Source organism: Mesoplodon mirus (assembly GCF_964341445.2).
Source record: "Mesoplodon mirus genome assembly, chromosome: 19".
NCBI lineage: Eukaryota > Metazoa > Chordata > Mammalia > Artiodactyla > Ziphiidae > Mesoplodon > Mesoplodon mirus.
In genome coordinates this window covers 65,492,351-65,509,670 of record NC_138995.1, presented here as the reverse complement: position 1 = coordinate 65,509,670, position 17,320 = coordinate 65,492,351, and the positions used below count along the sequence as shown (strand labels likewise).

Genomic DNA, 17,320 nt, shown 5'->3' with positions numbered 1-17,320 from the left:
GAGGCCAGGCCGGGTTTCTACCCAGGTTCCCATAGTCCTAGCGTACACAGAACATGGTCAGGTCTAAATCTTCTTCTTATAGACAACACATGGTCAGCTCTGAACATAATCAGTAGAAAGGACATGCAGAGGTCTAAATCTACCGTGTAGACAGAACTTGACCATGTTTAAACTAGCTTAGGGCTGATCTCATAGGAGGTACAGATCACACACATGGGTCTCTCATCTTTGGACACCCACATCAGGAAACTGAACAAAATCTTTGTCATTAAACATTTCAACAGGCAAAACAGAAATGTTACCAGTTTCTCTGGCCACCTGATGGTCAGGATCCATGGGTGAGCCATGAACTTCTGAGAGTGCAGCCCCGTCTGCTGCCAGGACAGACAAGAAGTGGCCTGATTCCAGCCTCCCAAGCTTCCAGAAGGAGGCGGCCGCACTGGAACCCAGGCAGGACAGTCCTGCATGGTCCGGGCCGGGAGATCCGGTCTGTCCATTCCACTGACCAATTCCGGGCGGGGCGCTCAGGGCCGCTGAGAGCCCTGCACTCAGGTCCTGCTTCCCTGCAGCGTGTGCATGTGCATGTGCGTGTGTGTGTGTGTGTGCGTGTGCGTGTGGGTGTGTGTAGAGGGGGCGGTGGCTGATGGCTCCCATGGCTCCCGTCCCGGGCACCGCGCTGTCTTTGAGGGGAGTCACGGGGAGAGGTAGGGGCACAGAAGCTGTTGGAGAGGAGAACCCACCGCGGAGCTCCTTGCACACTGGCTCGCCCCACCTGGTGACCCGCCTGCCCATCGTGGGCCGCATGTCACCGCCCAGCCCCCACCCCCGACGGCAGGGCTCCTGCTCTTTCAAAAGGACAAGGTCTCACATGAAGGAGACCCAGTGGGGACTGTCACGCCCCCACTCCTGATGCTGACTTTGGGAGAATGAACCCCCTTGACTGGGTGATGGGACACTGTGAGGAAAGAGGTGGCGGCCCCTTCCAAGTCGGGGCCTGGCTGAGAGATGGGAACACAGGAGCCAAGTGCAGGGCCTGGAAGCCAGGCCAACAGGAGGGGCATCCCCAGCCTTGGCCGGCCTCTCCAACTGTGACATTGTAGCTTTAGGGGACCTGGGGCAGGTGACTGAATGTAATGGGTGTCTAAACTGGACCCTGAATGGGGCTTAAGGAAGGTGTGAAGGATGTTACTGAGACCGTGACAGTCATTGGAAGACAGACTCTGTGTCAGGACATCCTGCTCCATCCATTTAAATCCCTGAGATCTGTGACCTTTATGTGGCTACGCAGGATTGTTAGAGCAGCTGTGTGTGGATATATCTGCAAGCGGTTCCAGCAAACACACAGTTGTGCACACAGGCGGGCATAGCACACGCACAAACATATGTAGGTGCACAGCACAAATATATTCACACACTAGCATATGAACACACATGCACGCATATGCCCGTGCACACACTAACGTGAGCAAGTGCACACTAACGAACGTGTGCAAGTGCACATACCTATGCACATGCACAGCATAGGTATGCAAACAGGCACATGCACACGCATGTACATAGCACACACACAGGGAATAAAGTGAGTCCGTAAAGCATTAAGTCCTGAACACAAGTGAAGCTGACATGTATTTTTCCCTTTTCTTAGCTTTGATGTTTTTCACAATAAAAAGTTTAAGGAAAAAGTTAATGGCAAATGACTTTTGATTCATAGGACTTTCTGACGTTATTCCACAAATATTATGACAGGAGAAATGAATGTAGATAGTACATGTGTCCACTAATGGATGAATGGAGAAGAAAAACATGGTCCATCAATACAAGGGAATGTTATTCAGCCTAAAAGGGAAGGCAATTCTGACACAGGCTGCAGCAGGGATGAACCTTGAGGGCATTAATGCTCAGTGATGTAAGCTAGACACAAACAAACAAACAGTGCTTGATCCATTCATACAAGGCCCCTAGAGCAGTCAGAAACATAGAGACAGAAAGTAGGATGGTGAGTGCCAGGGGCTGAGGGAGGGACAATGGTGACTGAGTGTTTAATGGGGACTGTTTCAATTTTGCAGGATGAAAAAATTCTGGAGGGCGATGGCGGTCAAGTTTGCACAACAGTGCAAATTACTTCTGGACCCTGAAATGTGCACTTAAAAATGGTTAAGATAGTAAAGTTTATGTTTTGTGTATTGGACCACAATTTTTAAAACTTTAAAAAAAAAAACAACAGGAAGTAGTCCGTGAATAACACAAGATGCACAACTTCACTAACAACCGAGGGATTAAAACCATAAGAAAACTACTGTGCACACACCTACCAGAATGGCAGACATGAAGACACAGTATCAAATATCAGCAGGATGTGGAGCAATGGAAAGCCTGGTGCGCAGCGGGGGGTGCAACCACTTCTGAAACAATCGGGCCTCAGAGAGCAAAGTCCGTGCACACAGACCCACAGTGTTCCTCCCAGCTGAACACAACCCCCCCAGCCCTGCACCAGGACACACAGACATGGACTCTGCAGCCACAGGAGCCAAACCTGAAAGAACCTGAAGACCATCACAAGCAGATGCAGAAATGAACCATGCACGCTCCTATGAAGGAATATTCCACAGCAATGGAGTACATTTTGTTTAAAGGCAGTAAAACTATAAAAAATTATTTTTTTAAAAAAACTATATTCACAAGATGAAAGAATCTATAATTCTGGCACCTAAGGATTGTCGAATGCTCCTAAAAATAGATTGTTGTGGAAACGTTTATTATAAGGAAATTAACATATTCTCTAGGAAGGACGGGGTGAATGGGCCTGCTACATTTTCTACATTGAAGACATATACAGGTTTTGATTCTACTTCTGTTAACTCAAGTGGGGCTTCATTGGATTTCTGCTACCGCGGAGATCATCAAATTCTGGGTAGGGGTCAGGAGAAAACTAGCCATAGGCGTTCTCGTGTAGTAATTACTGTTGAAAGTGTAAACGATCCATTTATCAGTACGACTGAGAATAGAATAACTGCTGCATTACTTCACATGGGATCGTGTGTGCTACTGTCCCTAGGGCTCCAGTGAGTGAGGATTTTGAATGTGAAGCTCATCCAGATCTGAGGATGGAATAAATGGCTAGGGGTGATATGGCTAATATAAATAATAGGCCAACATTTATATTAATTAGTGGGTAAGATACGGGAAGAGAAATCCATGTTGTGAGAGCCAGGGTTAAGGCTAGCATTGGGGCAATAATATATAAATTGATGATGTTGATGGACATAGTGGTTCTTTAATAAGTAATTTGTATGCCTCAGCAATGGTTTGTAATCATCCATGGGGGCTGAGGATTGTTGGCCCTTTCTGGATTTGTATATAGCCTAGGATTTTCCATTTAATTAATATGAGGAATGCTATGGTGAATTAAATTGGGTCATTTGTGAAAGAATGTTGATTATAAACATATTCTTAGGAAGAGGACTTGAACCAGTGCAGATAAAGGTTTCAGTTTTACATAATTACCGGGCTCTGCCACCTTAACAAACATGGTTCTACAGTAGGGTATGTATAAATTAATTGAATGTAGAGTATATCATCATTTAGTTTCCAGACATTTTGTAAAGTAAGCCGTAATGCTCTTGTCCTTTCCTACTGGCAGAAATCTGCAATAGACAGAAAGCAACCAGGATGACTCCAGTCTGAACTCAGATCACGTGAGACTTTAATCGTTGAACAATTAAAAGCAGTTATACCATTGAAATGTCGTGATCCAGCATCAAGGTCATAAACCATATTGCCGCTATGAACTCCAGAATACAATTACACTGTTATCCCTAGTAAAACTTGTTCTGTTGATCAGTGTTTTAGAACAGGTGATAAAGCATTTTGACTAGTTGGTCTAAATTTTGATCACTCAGAGGTGGTTGCTTCTCCAAAAAATAAATGGCACACGGGCCCAAGGCACACCAGCTTCAGTAGTTGTGGCACACAGGCTCAGTAGTAGTAGCCCACTGGCTTAGTTGCTCTATGGCAACTGGGATCTTCCCAGACCAGGGATCGAACCCGTGTCCCCTGCATTGGCAGGCGAATTCTTAACCACTTCATCACCAGGGAAGTCCCAGAATCGCAGTCTCCCTTTTAGTATACCTTAAGCCCAAAGAATCCATGGAGAATTGTTACAGAAAATAAGACAATAAAATATTGTAAGGACTGTGACAGAAGCATATAGTACACAGTTCATATAGACACAGCCCAAGCAGTTACAAAGTATATTAAAAGGGAGGCTGCAATTTTATTTTATTATTTTTATTATTTTTTAACATCTTTATTGGAGTATAATTCCTTTACAATGATGTGTTATTTTCTGCTTTATAACAAAGTGAGTCAGTTATACATAAGCATATGTTCCCATATTTCTTCCCTCTTGCATCTCCCTCCCTCCCACCCTCCCTATCCCACCCCTCTAGGTGGTCACAAAGCACTGAGCTGGTCTCCCTGTGCTATGCGGCTGAGGGAGGCTGCAATGTTAAAAGAATAAGATAAATTATACCCACAAACTCCCAATCTTTCCTGAAACGTTGCAATCTGGAACCCTATTGTAGGAAGCAGAAGATTCCAGGAGACATTCTACAAATGAAGGACTCTAAACCCTGTGGTTGGATAAGGAATTCTGGAAGGAAGGTATCCTCACCCGAGGAGAGCAGGTTCCTATACTTGTCTAACATCACATACCTGGACAGTTCCCACTGATCTTGGTCCAGGCATTGCTTGTCCTCTTGAGAGAAAACTAGGGCCATATCCTGGAATGTCAGCAGTCCCTGAAATTAAAAGTACACATACCGTGTGGCCACGGGAAGAGTTCATAATGTGACCCAAGAAGAAAAGAGCAAGTTAAAAGAACTGGTTTTAATTTAGAAGAGTGTCTTCAATTACCCACTAATATATATATATATATATATATATATTTTTTTTTTTTTTTACAAAGTAAGTTTCTCTATCTTATTTCTAACTACAAGAAAAGAGTGTGGCATGTGATCCACAAAACCAGTATAGAGACTGTACTTATCTGGAAAAGAAATGATAAAATGATGGTTTCAACACAGGCATATGCATTTTTGAGTGTTTTATTTATATCAAATTGGATAAAATGTGTGTATTTCTCAGACAGAAAAGACGCGTCGAGGCAGGAATGTACCTTTCAACTATTCATGTGTGCACAAGTACACTGGGGAGATTGTAAAAGTTCAGATTGTGATTCAGTAGGTCCGGTGGGCCTGAGTTCTATTTTTTTAACAAGCTCACTTTTAACTAGTGATGCCACAGTCTCTGATTCATTAACGATAATTGTGAAGAGCAGAGACATAATTAGAAAGGTAAACATTCATATTTAATTTTGAACTTAAAGTGTCTTATGGATTTTACACCTTTAATAGGATAGTAAGCACAGCAGCAACAATCATTTGTGAATATTTACTATAGACCGTGTATCTTTCTAACTCTGTAGTGTAGGACTCCCGGAAAAATGCCTGGGCTGCGGTCACAGTGGGCGGGGCCCTCAGGCCGGGCCGCCCCTCCAGGACCCCCGACGGGGCCCTGCGCTCCTGGCGGCTCCCTCCCCCGGCGCCTCCGTCCCTCCCAGAAGGCCTTGGGGCAGAGCGGTCCCACCCGCTGCGCCCAGAACGGAGCCCGCGTTTCCGCAGAGCTGGAGCTCCCGGCTCGGGGTCTCTTCCCTCCGCCTTCACGGAACTGCCCCGGAGCCCGCGGCGAGGGCGGCCTCACTGACGCTGCCGGCTCTGGAGGGGCCCCGGCGGCCGAAGCCGCGACAGTCGTGCGGACGGCGGGCCGGGTAAGTGGGCGCCGACCCTCCGCCTGGTACGGTGCCCTGGCGGCAGGGCAAGACCAGCTTCTGAGGGGCAGGGGTTCGCTGCCACCCGCCGCTGCTGTGCAGAAAGGGCGGCCCCCAGCGTCTGGTCCCGGGAACTTCGGTCCCTCCTCTCGCCCCTGCCCTCGGCCTGGCTCGCGGGGCCTGGGGGGCGTGGGGAGGGGGTCGGCCAGAGTGTCCTGAGGGGAAACGGGGCAAGGGAGGCGCAGGGCCCGGCGGCAGCGTCAGCGCGCCTCCCCCCGACTCCGGGGAAAGCGGCTAAAAACTCCTCCCGAGGCTCGCAGGCCCCTTATTCAGCGGAGTCCCTCTGCCCTCCTTCCTCCCTGAGCTAAAGGACCGGGGGGAGGAGACAGGGCAGGGCACTGGCGCAGGTAATGGGGACCATCAGCAGGTGATTGTTAACTAAGGCAAACCGGCTCTCCCAACGTGAGGAATGCGGCGCTTTTCTTTGCGGAGATGCCAGAGGCTGGGCTCCCTGAATTCCTTCCTTTCATATGCACCTCAGCGCTCTGGGGCCTGCATTCTGTATTTGCATATCCTGAGATCCTCAGGGCTCGCGGCTCACGCTGGAGGGCTGCAAGGGCTGATGACTGTGACATCCTTTGTTTACTGAGATGGCAAGAAATATTCCATTTCTCACAGGCTTGAGGGGCACAGAGTGAAGAGGGCAGGAGAATCTCACTCGGCATGTACTTCGGTTTACACGTAGATAATATGTACACTTAACTGTGCCACTGGAGGTTCTCAAGTGTGATCAATTGTACCACTGCCCTCTATGGATTAACTTCATGAATATCATAAGATACGTGCCTATAGAATTGACTTAATCCATTTAAATAGGATAATGGTCTTTAAAGGAAACATAATAGAAATATAACAACAAACCCCTTACCACTAAAGGCTGGGTCTGGAGCAACCTAAATAAATGTTCCATCGTTAAAATATTGAAAGATGTATTCAATAGAAATATCAACAAAAATGACAAATGATGAGGGCAGCAGAATGTTGAAATGTTCTATCTTTATCCTTAAAGTGGCAGAACATCATGTATTAGTAGGCGCTGGGGGCAGAAGATGCCTGATTTTATACCTTTGTCATATTTGTACAGTTGTTTCAACAAGTAACTTAAAGACCAAATGGAAAAAAAGGAGGTTTGTGCCTGAGATCATGTTGATGTGAAACCAGGGATGGCCACCTTGTCCCAGGTGAGTTAAGTTTACCTGGCAGGTAGACCACAGAGCTCCTGAGAAGCAAGGGTTGGAATTTTTCTGCTGGGTGCCCCTTAGGTTCTGTGACTTGACTGATTGTGAGTCATGTTTCGGGAAAGACCTGATCACAGGAAAAGGGTGGGGAAGAGTGATTTGGGGAGCAGCTAACAACATGCATCACGGCTCATGGCTTGAATGAATTTTAAAGAAACAGGAAAACAAATACTTCTTATGGAATCAGAGAATGTCCAGCCGGACAATCCCAGAAGATGAGGAACACCCATCCCATTTTCCAGATGAGAAAACAGAGGCCCAGCAAGGTGAAATCCCTCACCCAAGTTGCACCCGTCTCTCCTCCCCACTACATGGTTCATGAAAGCACGACTTTTCCTGTCGTGATCACTGCTGAACCCCAAAAAGGACCAGGCATCTAGCCGCTGCTCCAAAAATTTTGGTTGACTGTAGGAACAATGCTATTTCTTTCTTTCTTTCTCACTCTTATTCAGGATTGTGCCAAGAACTCCCCAGGCTGCAATGTAATTCGATAAATGTAAATATTAATTGAGTTTTGTTGTGATGAGGACTTAGGCTTTGAAGGTAACAGACTTGGTTCAGATCTTGGTTCTGCCACTTAATAGCTGTTTGGCTTTGGGAAAATTACTAAACCTCTCTGAGCTTATTTCCTCCTTTGTAAAGTGGGGATAAATGTATCTGAGCCAGCAGAGCACCTGCATGAGAGATGTGCACTAAATATTGGTCTTTCTCACTCTCCCACGCCATCTCTGTTCTTCCCAGAGAAGTTGTACAGAAGGATATAGTACTTTTTAAAATTAATTAATTAATTTTTGGCTGTGTTGGGTCTTCGTTGCTGTGCGCGGGCTTTCTCCAGTTGCGGCGAGCGGGGGCTACTCTTTTTTGTGGTGCGCGGGCTTCTCATTGCAGTGGCTTCTCTTGCTGCGCTTGTTGTGGAACACCGGCTCTAGGCACACGGGCTTCAGTAGTTGTGGCCTGCAGGTTCACTAGTTGTGGTGCATGGGCATAGCTGCTCCGCAGCATGTGAGATTTTCCCTGACCAGGGCTCGAACCCATGTCCCCTGCGTTGGCAGGCATATTCTTAACCACTGCGCCACCAGGGAAGTCCAATATAGTACTTTATAAAGAGGGGTTTTAGTTGATTTCAGATAGTGTACATGTTTCTTGTAGAAAAGATTTTTCCACTATAGAAACATTAACATGCAATACCACTACAAATGCGGTATTCTATGGGTTAGATATTATCAGTACATTTTATAAGTAATTGGGCAAAGGCCAAAGCACTAGGTACTGGGGAGTAAGAAGTCTCAAGTCTGGGGTGCCCCCCACCCCAATTTCAAGAGCAGGGTGTGTTTTTCAAATCCATATTTCATCTGGTCTTTGTTGCTCATCCATCCTCTGTGTCTGCCTTTCACAAAAGGCTCAGATCCTCCACTTTCACACCCTCCCGGCTGGCTGTGCCCCAGCTCCCGTCCTGGAACCTCTGCACGCATGGGTGTGCCTGCTCTCCCTGGGCCTCGCCAGCTTTGCCAGGGAGCTGCTGTACCGTGCACTGGTAGCTGTACCCCAGGGTGCCTGGACCCTTCTGGTACATGAAGTGCACCCTCATCACCAGGAGTGCACGCCCATCCCCTTACCTTATATCCTGCCTCTAAGCCAGGCTTGGGGGTGACTAGTGTGCCTTCAGCTATGTGAGGTGCTGGGATCAAAGTGAAGTTCCCAACTTTTGAAGTTGCAGGCTTGAGGGGCACACAGGGATTTAAAGTCGGGTCACCTGACCTAAAGGGGGGGCTGGTTGCTTTAAAGCCAGGGCAGCTGGCTTAAACCCTGCGTCCCTCCGCTGCAGGACGAGACCAACTTGGCGCTGCTCGGGTTTGCTCCAAGCCGGCACTGCTGTGCAGGAAGAGCTTCCAGGAGTGCCTTAGTGCGGGGGGACTTGGTCCGTTGTCTTGCCGCTGCCCTCAGAGCGGGACCACCTGCTCTTCTGGAGGAGAATCAGGGAGGGGGAAGTGCAGAGTCCCGGCTGGAGTTGCGGCACCCCTTGTCTGATGGCAGGGAAGGGGGGACGGGGCCGTGTGGTGTCCTGGGGCTGGACTCACCAGGTCGACTCAGCCTCTCAGCCTCCTAACCTCACCCCACACACCCCACAAGAGTCTCCAATAATATGTAATTGTGCCTTAGGTTCTCGGTCTTCAAACTCATACCCAGGCTCCCAGGTCCCTTGATTTAGCCAATTCCTCTGTGCTCTTTCTTCTATTAGATACAGTCCCAGAGGGAGGGGCTGGGGGATGGGACTGGAGGGACCCCGGCAGCACTGGCCTAGGCTGACTAAAGAGATCCAGGGCCTGCGCTCTCACACATGTGCGAGGACCCTTAAGGCGCAATCGAGGGGGCCAGTTAGAGGCAGTCCTTGTTGCCTCAGGTGAGTATGGATCACCGTCGGGTGGGGAGCATGCTGACCCCTGAGAAGTACTGTTAGAAGGATGTGTTCCTCCCTCGGCTTCAAGGACGTGGGTGGGCTTCAGGGCTCCATTTCCCCTCCAGACCTCCAGGGCTGACTGCACCCCAGCGGCCTTGCAGACCTGGCTTCCTGTTCCAGAACTTGCCAGGCTCCAGGAAGAATCCAGACTGCAGAGATGGTGCTTGAGCGCTCCAGCTTAAGAAGTGCTGTCCCTGGGGACCCAACAGTGGAGGGAGGAAGGGTGAAGGGAGTAGGGGGGTGGGGTTGGGAGGGGTGGCTGCCCTGGGAGACGTTGAGATAGAAATATCGCCCCCCACACCCCCTGCCCCCTGCAACTGACTGACCCACTGATGCCATAGGATCTCAGGCCCTTTTAGTCAGAGATGCCTCGGTTTCTTTACTCCTGCGTTCAAAACTATGCAAAACCAACTCTTCATTCTCTTGCTGCCTGGCCAGGACTTGTAAAGCACTGTTCTTTTGGAGCACTCGTTCCCTAAACTGCAGTTTGGAGCTGTCCCAGCTATTTAAAGGTGTTCTCCTTAAACTGAGACTAAATCCTACTCTTTTGGAAAAACGCCCTGCACTTCCGAGGAGATCATGTTTTCTGCCCATTCCTTCCTTCTACTTCCCTCTTAAGAAGCCCTGTGCTCAAAGGGCTTGGTGACTTATTTTTTGCTTGATGTCAAAAAGAAACCTTCCCCATGCACCGCAAAAATCTTTCCTGGAGCATAGGTGTTTCAAAACCATGACCGTGTTTTGCAGTCAGTATACACTGGGTAGACTGCCTAGCAGTCCCTCCAAGAGCCAGAGGTGAGCGTAATCAACGTATCTGATTGGATGCCCTTCAAGTTTAGGAAGGTCCCATTCTTATGCCCCAGCAGATAAGACAGGGCCCTGGATGGCTGTGGCTGTGATTAGATAACTTCTGATGATTTTATTTCCCTTACTGAGCTGCTGCTTCTAGGTTAAATTCATTTTATTACCTGTCTTTTTTTTTTTTTTTTTTTTTTTTTTTTTTGCGGTACGCGGGCCGCTCACTGTTGTGGTTTCTCTCATCGTGGAGCACAGGCTCCGGACGCACAGGCTCAGCGGCCATGGCTCACAGGCCTAGCCGCTCCGCGGCATGTGGGATCCTCCCGTACTGGGGCATGAACCTGTGTCCCCTGCATTGCAGGCGGACTCTCAACCACTGCGCCGCCAGAGAAGCCCTACCTGTACATTTTTAAAGAAAGACTGAAAACGTCACTGTAATAGGTCAGGAGTCTGAGCTCAGGGTTAGTCAAAGGTACTCACAGGGAGGAAGGTGGATAAACATAGGTGCGTAAAATAGGAGGGTTGGCAAGTACAGCCAGGACGACCGGGTTCACCGTGCGCACTAATAAAGGCCAGAATCTCCTCATTTATCTCTGGTGGGAAGTTCTGATGGTTTCTCAGGATCAAACTCAAATCATATTCAAACTAGGGGGCTTCCCAGAAGGCGCTGAAGCACCGGCAGAGCCCACCTGTGCTCCCACCTTGGCACTCCAGGATCAGAGTTGGGTTTGGAGATGGGGTTGCTGTAACCCCAAGGAGGTGAGCAGAGAGGAGGAGTTGGTTACCGGTCTCCTCTGACTCTCTGGCCCAAATTGCCTGGCTTCACGGGGGGGGGGGGCAGAGTTTTGCTTTGAGCAACTTATGGGGCACTTCCAGACTGGTGGGGTTGCCCAGTGGCCCGACAGTCTGACAGGCTGGCTGCGGTGTGACCGCCCTTTGTTTCTTCAGAATCTGTTCATCAGGAGGTGCATGGTTGCGGAAGCCCATTCACCGCCCCCCCCGAGGGTGATGGCACCTTCCCTGGCTGTACCCTATGATCACCAGGTACTTGAAATGAATGCAAGGTTTTTGACTTCAAGGAAGAGCTCACATAACCCCTTCTGCCTCATAATGTGTGGGATTTACTATAATGGAAGGACATTATAAAGAACAGGTAGAAAACTCACCTGTTGGTCTCCATGTAGGAGTTTATTTTGCATGAATCTCTCCTACATGAGTAGATAGCAGAGGTTTATTTTTGTTCCCGTGTGTGTACTTGTGGCAGAGGACGTAGGTATGGTGATTTGAAGCCCTCAAAGAAATATTCTCAGAATTCTCAAGACTTCTCTTGATTGGAACCGAAAGAGACCTGGAAAAGGAGGAAAAGCAAAGGAGGAGGGAGAACGAATGGCTGTTTCTCAGTAAATTCACCTTCCTGGTTGATTTTTCTGTCTTCTCATTTCTTTTAACTTCTATGTATGTCTAATGGGATGATGTAGAAAGGCTGATTTTTATGCTTTAAAAGATTTTACATCACAAAGAAACTAGAAGTGGCTAACAGAACTTGTTCACATCAATGTTACATAGAGACTTTGATATTAAATTTGTATACTAAAGTGGGTTAATCCAAATTTTCTCTTTTTGAGTGAATATTTGTAACATTTTTGTAGATAATAATTTATCCTAGATATACAAAATTGTGAGAATGGGTGCCATTTTTCACCACTTAAATGATTTCTTTTAAATGAATAGATCGTACACTTTAAAGGCCAATGTTGTCTTACATGTTGTTTTTTAATTCCTTGATTTCCGAAACTTGTGTTTATTTAATTGATTTCTATCTAATAATCTGTCTCTCCTTTATTGTTTCTTACTTTATATTTTATTGATCTATAGTTAATTTACATTATTATATTAGTTTCAGAGGTACAACATAGTGATTCATAAATGTTTAGGTTCTTCTCCATTTATACTTATTATAAAAGAGTGGCTCTATTCCCCAGGCTATGCAGAACGTCACTGTAGATGATTGATTTTATACATAGTGGATTCTTCCTCAGAACCTCCTACCACTATTTTGCTGCTCCGCCCTGTCTCTCCCTGCTGGTAACCACTAGTCTGTTCTTTAATCCGTGAGTCTGTTTCGTTGTCGTTGTTGTATTCAGTGTTTTAGATGCCACGTGTAAGTGATAACCTACCAGGCTTGTTTTCTCTGCGGCTTATTTTACTAAGCACAATACCCTCCAAGTCCAACCATGTTCTTGCAAATAGCAACATTCCATTTTTTGCTGAAGTCATCATAAATATCATTTTTTATCCCCTAACCTACTGATGAACACTTAGTTTGACTCTATATCCTGGCTGTGGGAAATAACACTGTTATGAACATTGGTGTGCAGTTATTCTTTTTAAATAGTGTTTTTGTTTTCTTCTGATATACCCAAGAGGGAAATTGCTGGATATTATGGTAGTTCTATTTTTAGTGTTTTTTGGAACCTCCATTCTTCTTTCCACATTAGCTGCACTACTTCACATTCACATCAAGAGTTTACAAGAGTTCCCCTTTCTCCACATCCTCACTAACCTTTGTTATTTGTGACCTTTTTGATGACAGCCATTCTGACAAGACTGAGGTGATATATCTCATAGTTTTGATTTGCATTTTATTGCCGATTAGCTATGTTTAGCATCTTTGTGCCTTCTGGCTGTCTATCTGTATTTTTTCCTTGGAAAAATGTCTATTTGGGTCTTCTCATTTTTTAAAAAAATATTTTGGGTGCAGTTCTGATATTGAGTTGTATGTGCTGTTTCTGTAGTTTAGATATGAACCCTTGGTTGGTCATCTTTTTGGTGTTAACCTCTTATCATGTGCAAATATTGTCTCTCCTTCAGCAGGTTGTCTTTTCATTTTGTCTTTGGTTTCCTTTGCTGTGCAAAATCTTTTAAGTTTAGTGAAGTCCCATTTGTTTATTTTTGCTTTTGTTTCATTTGCCTTAGTAGACTGAACGCAAAACTGTTGCTATCATTTATGTTGAAGAATGTTCTGTATTTTCCTCTCAGGGTTTTATGGTCCTACATTTAGGTCTTTATTCAGTTTTGCGTTAATTTTATATACGGTGTGCTAAAATACTCTAATTTTATTCTTTTCCATGTAGCTGACCAGTTTTCCTAGTACCACTTATTGAAGAGACAGTTCTTTCTCCATATTGCCTGCTTTGTCATAAATCAATTAAATATACGTGTGTGGGCTTATTTCTGGGATCTCTATTCTATTCCAGTGATCTTTGTGTCTGTTTTTGCTCCAGTTCGATTCTCTTTGATTACTGTCGTTTTGCAGTACAATCTGAAGTCAAGGTGCGTGATGCCTCCAGCTCTGTACTTTCTCAAGATTGTTTGGCTGTTTGGGGTCTTTGTGTTTCTATACAAATTTTAAAATTACTTTTTCAGGTTTTGTGAAAATGCTTTGGTATTCTGATAGGGATTGCATTAAATCTGTAGATTGTCTTTGGCAGTATGGTTATTTTAACAGTATTAATTCTTCCAGTCCATGCACCTGCTATATTTTCCCATCTTTTTCTGTTGCCTTCAACTTCTTTCACCAATGGCTGATACATTTCTGAGTACATGTCTTTTACCTGCTTAGGTGTGTTTGTTCCTAGGTATCTTATTCTTTTTGGTGTGATTGCATATGGTATTGTTTTCTTAATTTTTTTTTTCTTTCTGACAGCTTTGAGTTTTGTTTTTTTCTTCTTTTTCTAATTCCTTCAGGTGTAATGTTAGGTTGTTTATTTGATATTTTTCTTGTTTCCTAAGAATAAGCTTGTATCACTATAACTTCCCCCTGTGAACTGCGTTGGCTGTGTCCCATCGATTTTGGATCACTGTGTGTTCATTTTCATTTCTCTTGGGTATTTTTAGAATCCCTCTTTAATTTCTTCACTGTTCCTTTCTTCCCCTTTTATTCATCTGTGATGTGAGGACTCTCTTTAATATGATGTTTGGATTTCTTTCAGGTGTGTGTGTGTGTGTGTGTGTCTGTGTGTGTGTGTGATTATTTCAGTTGCTGAGCTCTTAGTTTCACGTGGACACTAACAACCCTGCATTGTTACTCTGCTCCCCCACAGTTACTGAATTTGACCTTATATTTTAGATCTACTTGTTTTGTGTGTCCCTTAACTTCTTATTGTGAATACAGATGATTTTTTTACTGTTTTCTTTCATCCTTCCTATTAGCTGTGTACATGGTTGATTTACTGCCTTTGTTGAATATTTGCCTTATCCAATGAGGTTTTTCCGTTTGTAAGTTTCCTTTTCTAATTTTTATGTTTCAGTCATGGCCTTTTCTTTTTCACTGAGAAAAGCCCCTTTAAGATTTCTCATAAAGCTGGTTTGGCGATGCTGTGCTCTTTTAGTTTTGCTTCTCTGTAAAACTTTAGATCTCACCATCAAATCTGAAGAGAGCCTTGCTGGGTAGAGTATTTTTGGTTATAGGCTTTTCCCTTTCATGACTTTAAATATACCATGCCACTCCCTTCTGGCATGCAGAGGTTATCCTGAAAAGTCAGCTGATAACTTAATGCAAGTTCGCATGTTTGTAACTTGTTGCTTTTCCTTTGCTCCTTTTAATAGTGTCTTTTTATCTTTATTTTTTTGCCATTTTAATTACAATGAGTCTTGGTGTGGTCCTCTTTGGGTTGATCCTGTTTTGGCCTTACTGTGTTTACTGGACTTGGATGTCTGTTTTCTTTCCCAGGTTATGGAAGTTTTCAGCTCTTATGTCTTCAGGTATGCTCTACACTGCTTTCTCTTTCCTTTTTGCTTCTGGGACCAGTATAATGCAAATATTAGTACACCCAATGTTTCACATGTCTGTTCAACTTTCTTCATTTCATTTTAATCTATTGTTTTACAGTTCATCTTCAGTGATTGCCAGTACTCTGTCCTTCAGTTTTCTGATTCATTCCTCTGTGTCATTTAGTCTACAGTAGTTTCCTTTTAGTGTACTTTTCATTTCAGTTATTGTATTCCTCATCTCTGTTTTGTTGTTCTTTAATGCTCTAACTCTTTTTAAAAAAATTCTACCTTCTTACTCTGGTCGTCCATTCTTCTCCTGAGTTCTTTGATCATCTTTATAGTCATTACCTTGAACTATTTTTTGAGGAGATTGGTTACCTCCACTTCACTTAGATCTTCTTCTGAGTTCTTATCTTGTTCCTTCATTTGGATCGTGTTTCAGTGTCACCTCATTTTTCTTAACTTGCTGTTTTTATTGCTATGTATGTAGTAGGTTCGTTACATTTCCTGACCTTCTAGAAGTGGCCTTTTGTAGGAGAGGTCCTATGTGTCCCAGAAGCCCACTGTCCCCTGGTCACTAGAACTATATGTTCTAGGTGTACCCCCTATGTTGGCTACTTGGGCTCTTCTATTGTGGTGGGCTGACTGCTGTAGGTGGTCTGGTAGGCTTGGCTGCCCCCAGACTGCTTGTTTGACAGACTCTGCCTTGTATGGAGGCTGTCTGTGCTGCTTGGTGAGGCTAAATCATAAGGCAGTTGGCTGCACGACTCTGTGGGACACCAAATCTAGTGCTGGTTCACTTATGGGTAGAATTGCAGTCCAGGTGATATCAGGGCTAGTGCCCAGTCACTGCGGTGATGCTGGCTACTGGGAGGAAGACACAGGTCCTGAGTTCTGGCTGCAGGGCCCAGGAGTCTCAGAGTTGGTGTTGGATCACTGTTCCTCACACAGCTATCTGCAGGGTCTGGGGTATCCCTAATCTTGTGCTGTCATTCTGATGGGCAGGGTCAAGACCCAAGTGAGTCCATGGCTGCTTCTGGCCTGCAAGTGAGTGTTCTGGTCACACAGGCTGCTGGGCTGTGGTATTCCTGGAGCTGGTGTGTGCCTGTTGGTGTATGAGGCTGATCCCACTGCTAGAGCAGGTTTGCTGTTGGGTAGGTCCAAGCTCCATCCAGTCCCTGTGCAGTAATCACCTGCCGACGGTGAGACTGATTCCAAGGCCAGAGCAGGCTCACTTGTCAGAGGGGCCAAGGACTCTGGGGCTGGTGCCTCTCCACTTAGGTGTGGAGGCTGGTCCTGGGGCTTTTGGTTGCTGGGCCCATGTCCAGCGGCAGCTGTGCATTGAGAGGGTCTGAAAGCAGCCTGTTTGCTGGTGGATGGGGCTATGCCCCTGCTCAGTCAGTTGCTTGGCCTGCAGCATCCTAGTACTTGTGTCTATAGTCTGGTGGAAATGGGTAGGGCTAGACCCTGAGGCTAAAAAGATAGAGGGAGGACTCTGAAATTATGCTTGCTGGTACCAGTGGCCACGAGGTAGAAGGAGCTCCCCCAAGTGGCTGCTGCCAGTGTCTATGTCCCTGAGGCTGTGCTGTAGTTGCCTCTGGACTCTCTGGGAGACTCTCCAAGACCAGGAGGTAGGTGTGACCCAGGATCCGTTCAAATGACTGCTTCTGTTCTGATTCTCGGGTCATGTGGGATTTTGTGAGCTTTTTTTTTTTTTTTTTTTTTTTTCAGTACGCGGGCCTCTCACTGCTGTGGCCTCTCCCGTTGCGGAGCACAGGCTCTGGACGTGCAGGCTCAGCGGCCATGGCTCACGGGCCCAACCACCCCGCAGCATGTGGGATCCTCCCGGAACGGGGCACGAACCCGTGTCCCCTGCATCAGCAGGTGGACTCTCAACCACTGAGCCACCAGGGAAGCCCTGTGAGCATCTTTTAAGTGTGGAATCTCTATTTCCCACAACCCTCTGGCTCTCTGGAAAATAAGCACCACTGGTCTTCAAAGCCCAACTTTCTAGGAACCCTTCTTTCCAGAACAGGGTCCCTGGGCTTGGGAGCCTGATGTTGGGTTCATACCCCTTGCCACCTGGGTGCACCTCAGAAATTGTAATTATTCTCCCATCTGTGGGCCACCCACCTGGGGGGATGGGTCTTGACTCCTGTCTTGCCGAGG

At 46.1% G+C, this 17,320-nt stretch overlaps 1 long non-coding RNA gene across 4 annotated transcripts in view; it reads left to right on the top strand.

Annotated features, from left to right (window-relative positions):
- Nucleotides 1–5,636: 5,636 nt before the first annotated feature.
- LOC309794731 overlaps nt 5,637–17,320 on the top strand; it is an 87,834-nt gene continuing 76,150 nt past the window's right edge. For 3 of the 4 annotated variants that reach the window (XR_014292184.1, XR_014292185.1, XR_014292186.1), the window contains exons 1-2: nt 5,637–5,827; nt 6,972–7,068. This is a non-coding gene — a long non-coding RNA (uncharacterized lncRNA). The remainder of the gene's footprint in view (nt 5,828–6,971; nt 7,069–17,320) is intronic. The other variant, XR_014292183.1, reaches the window with a different exon arrangement.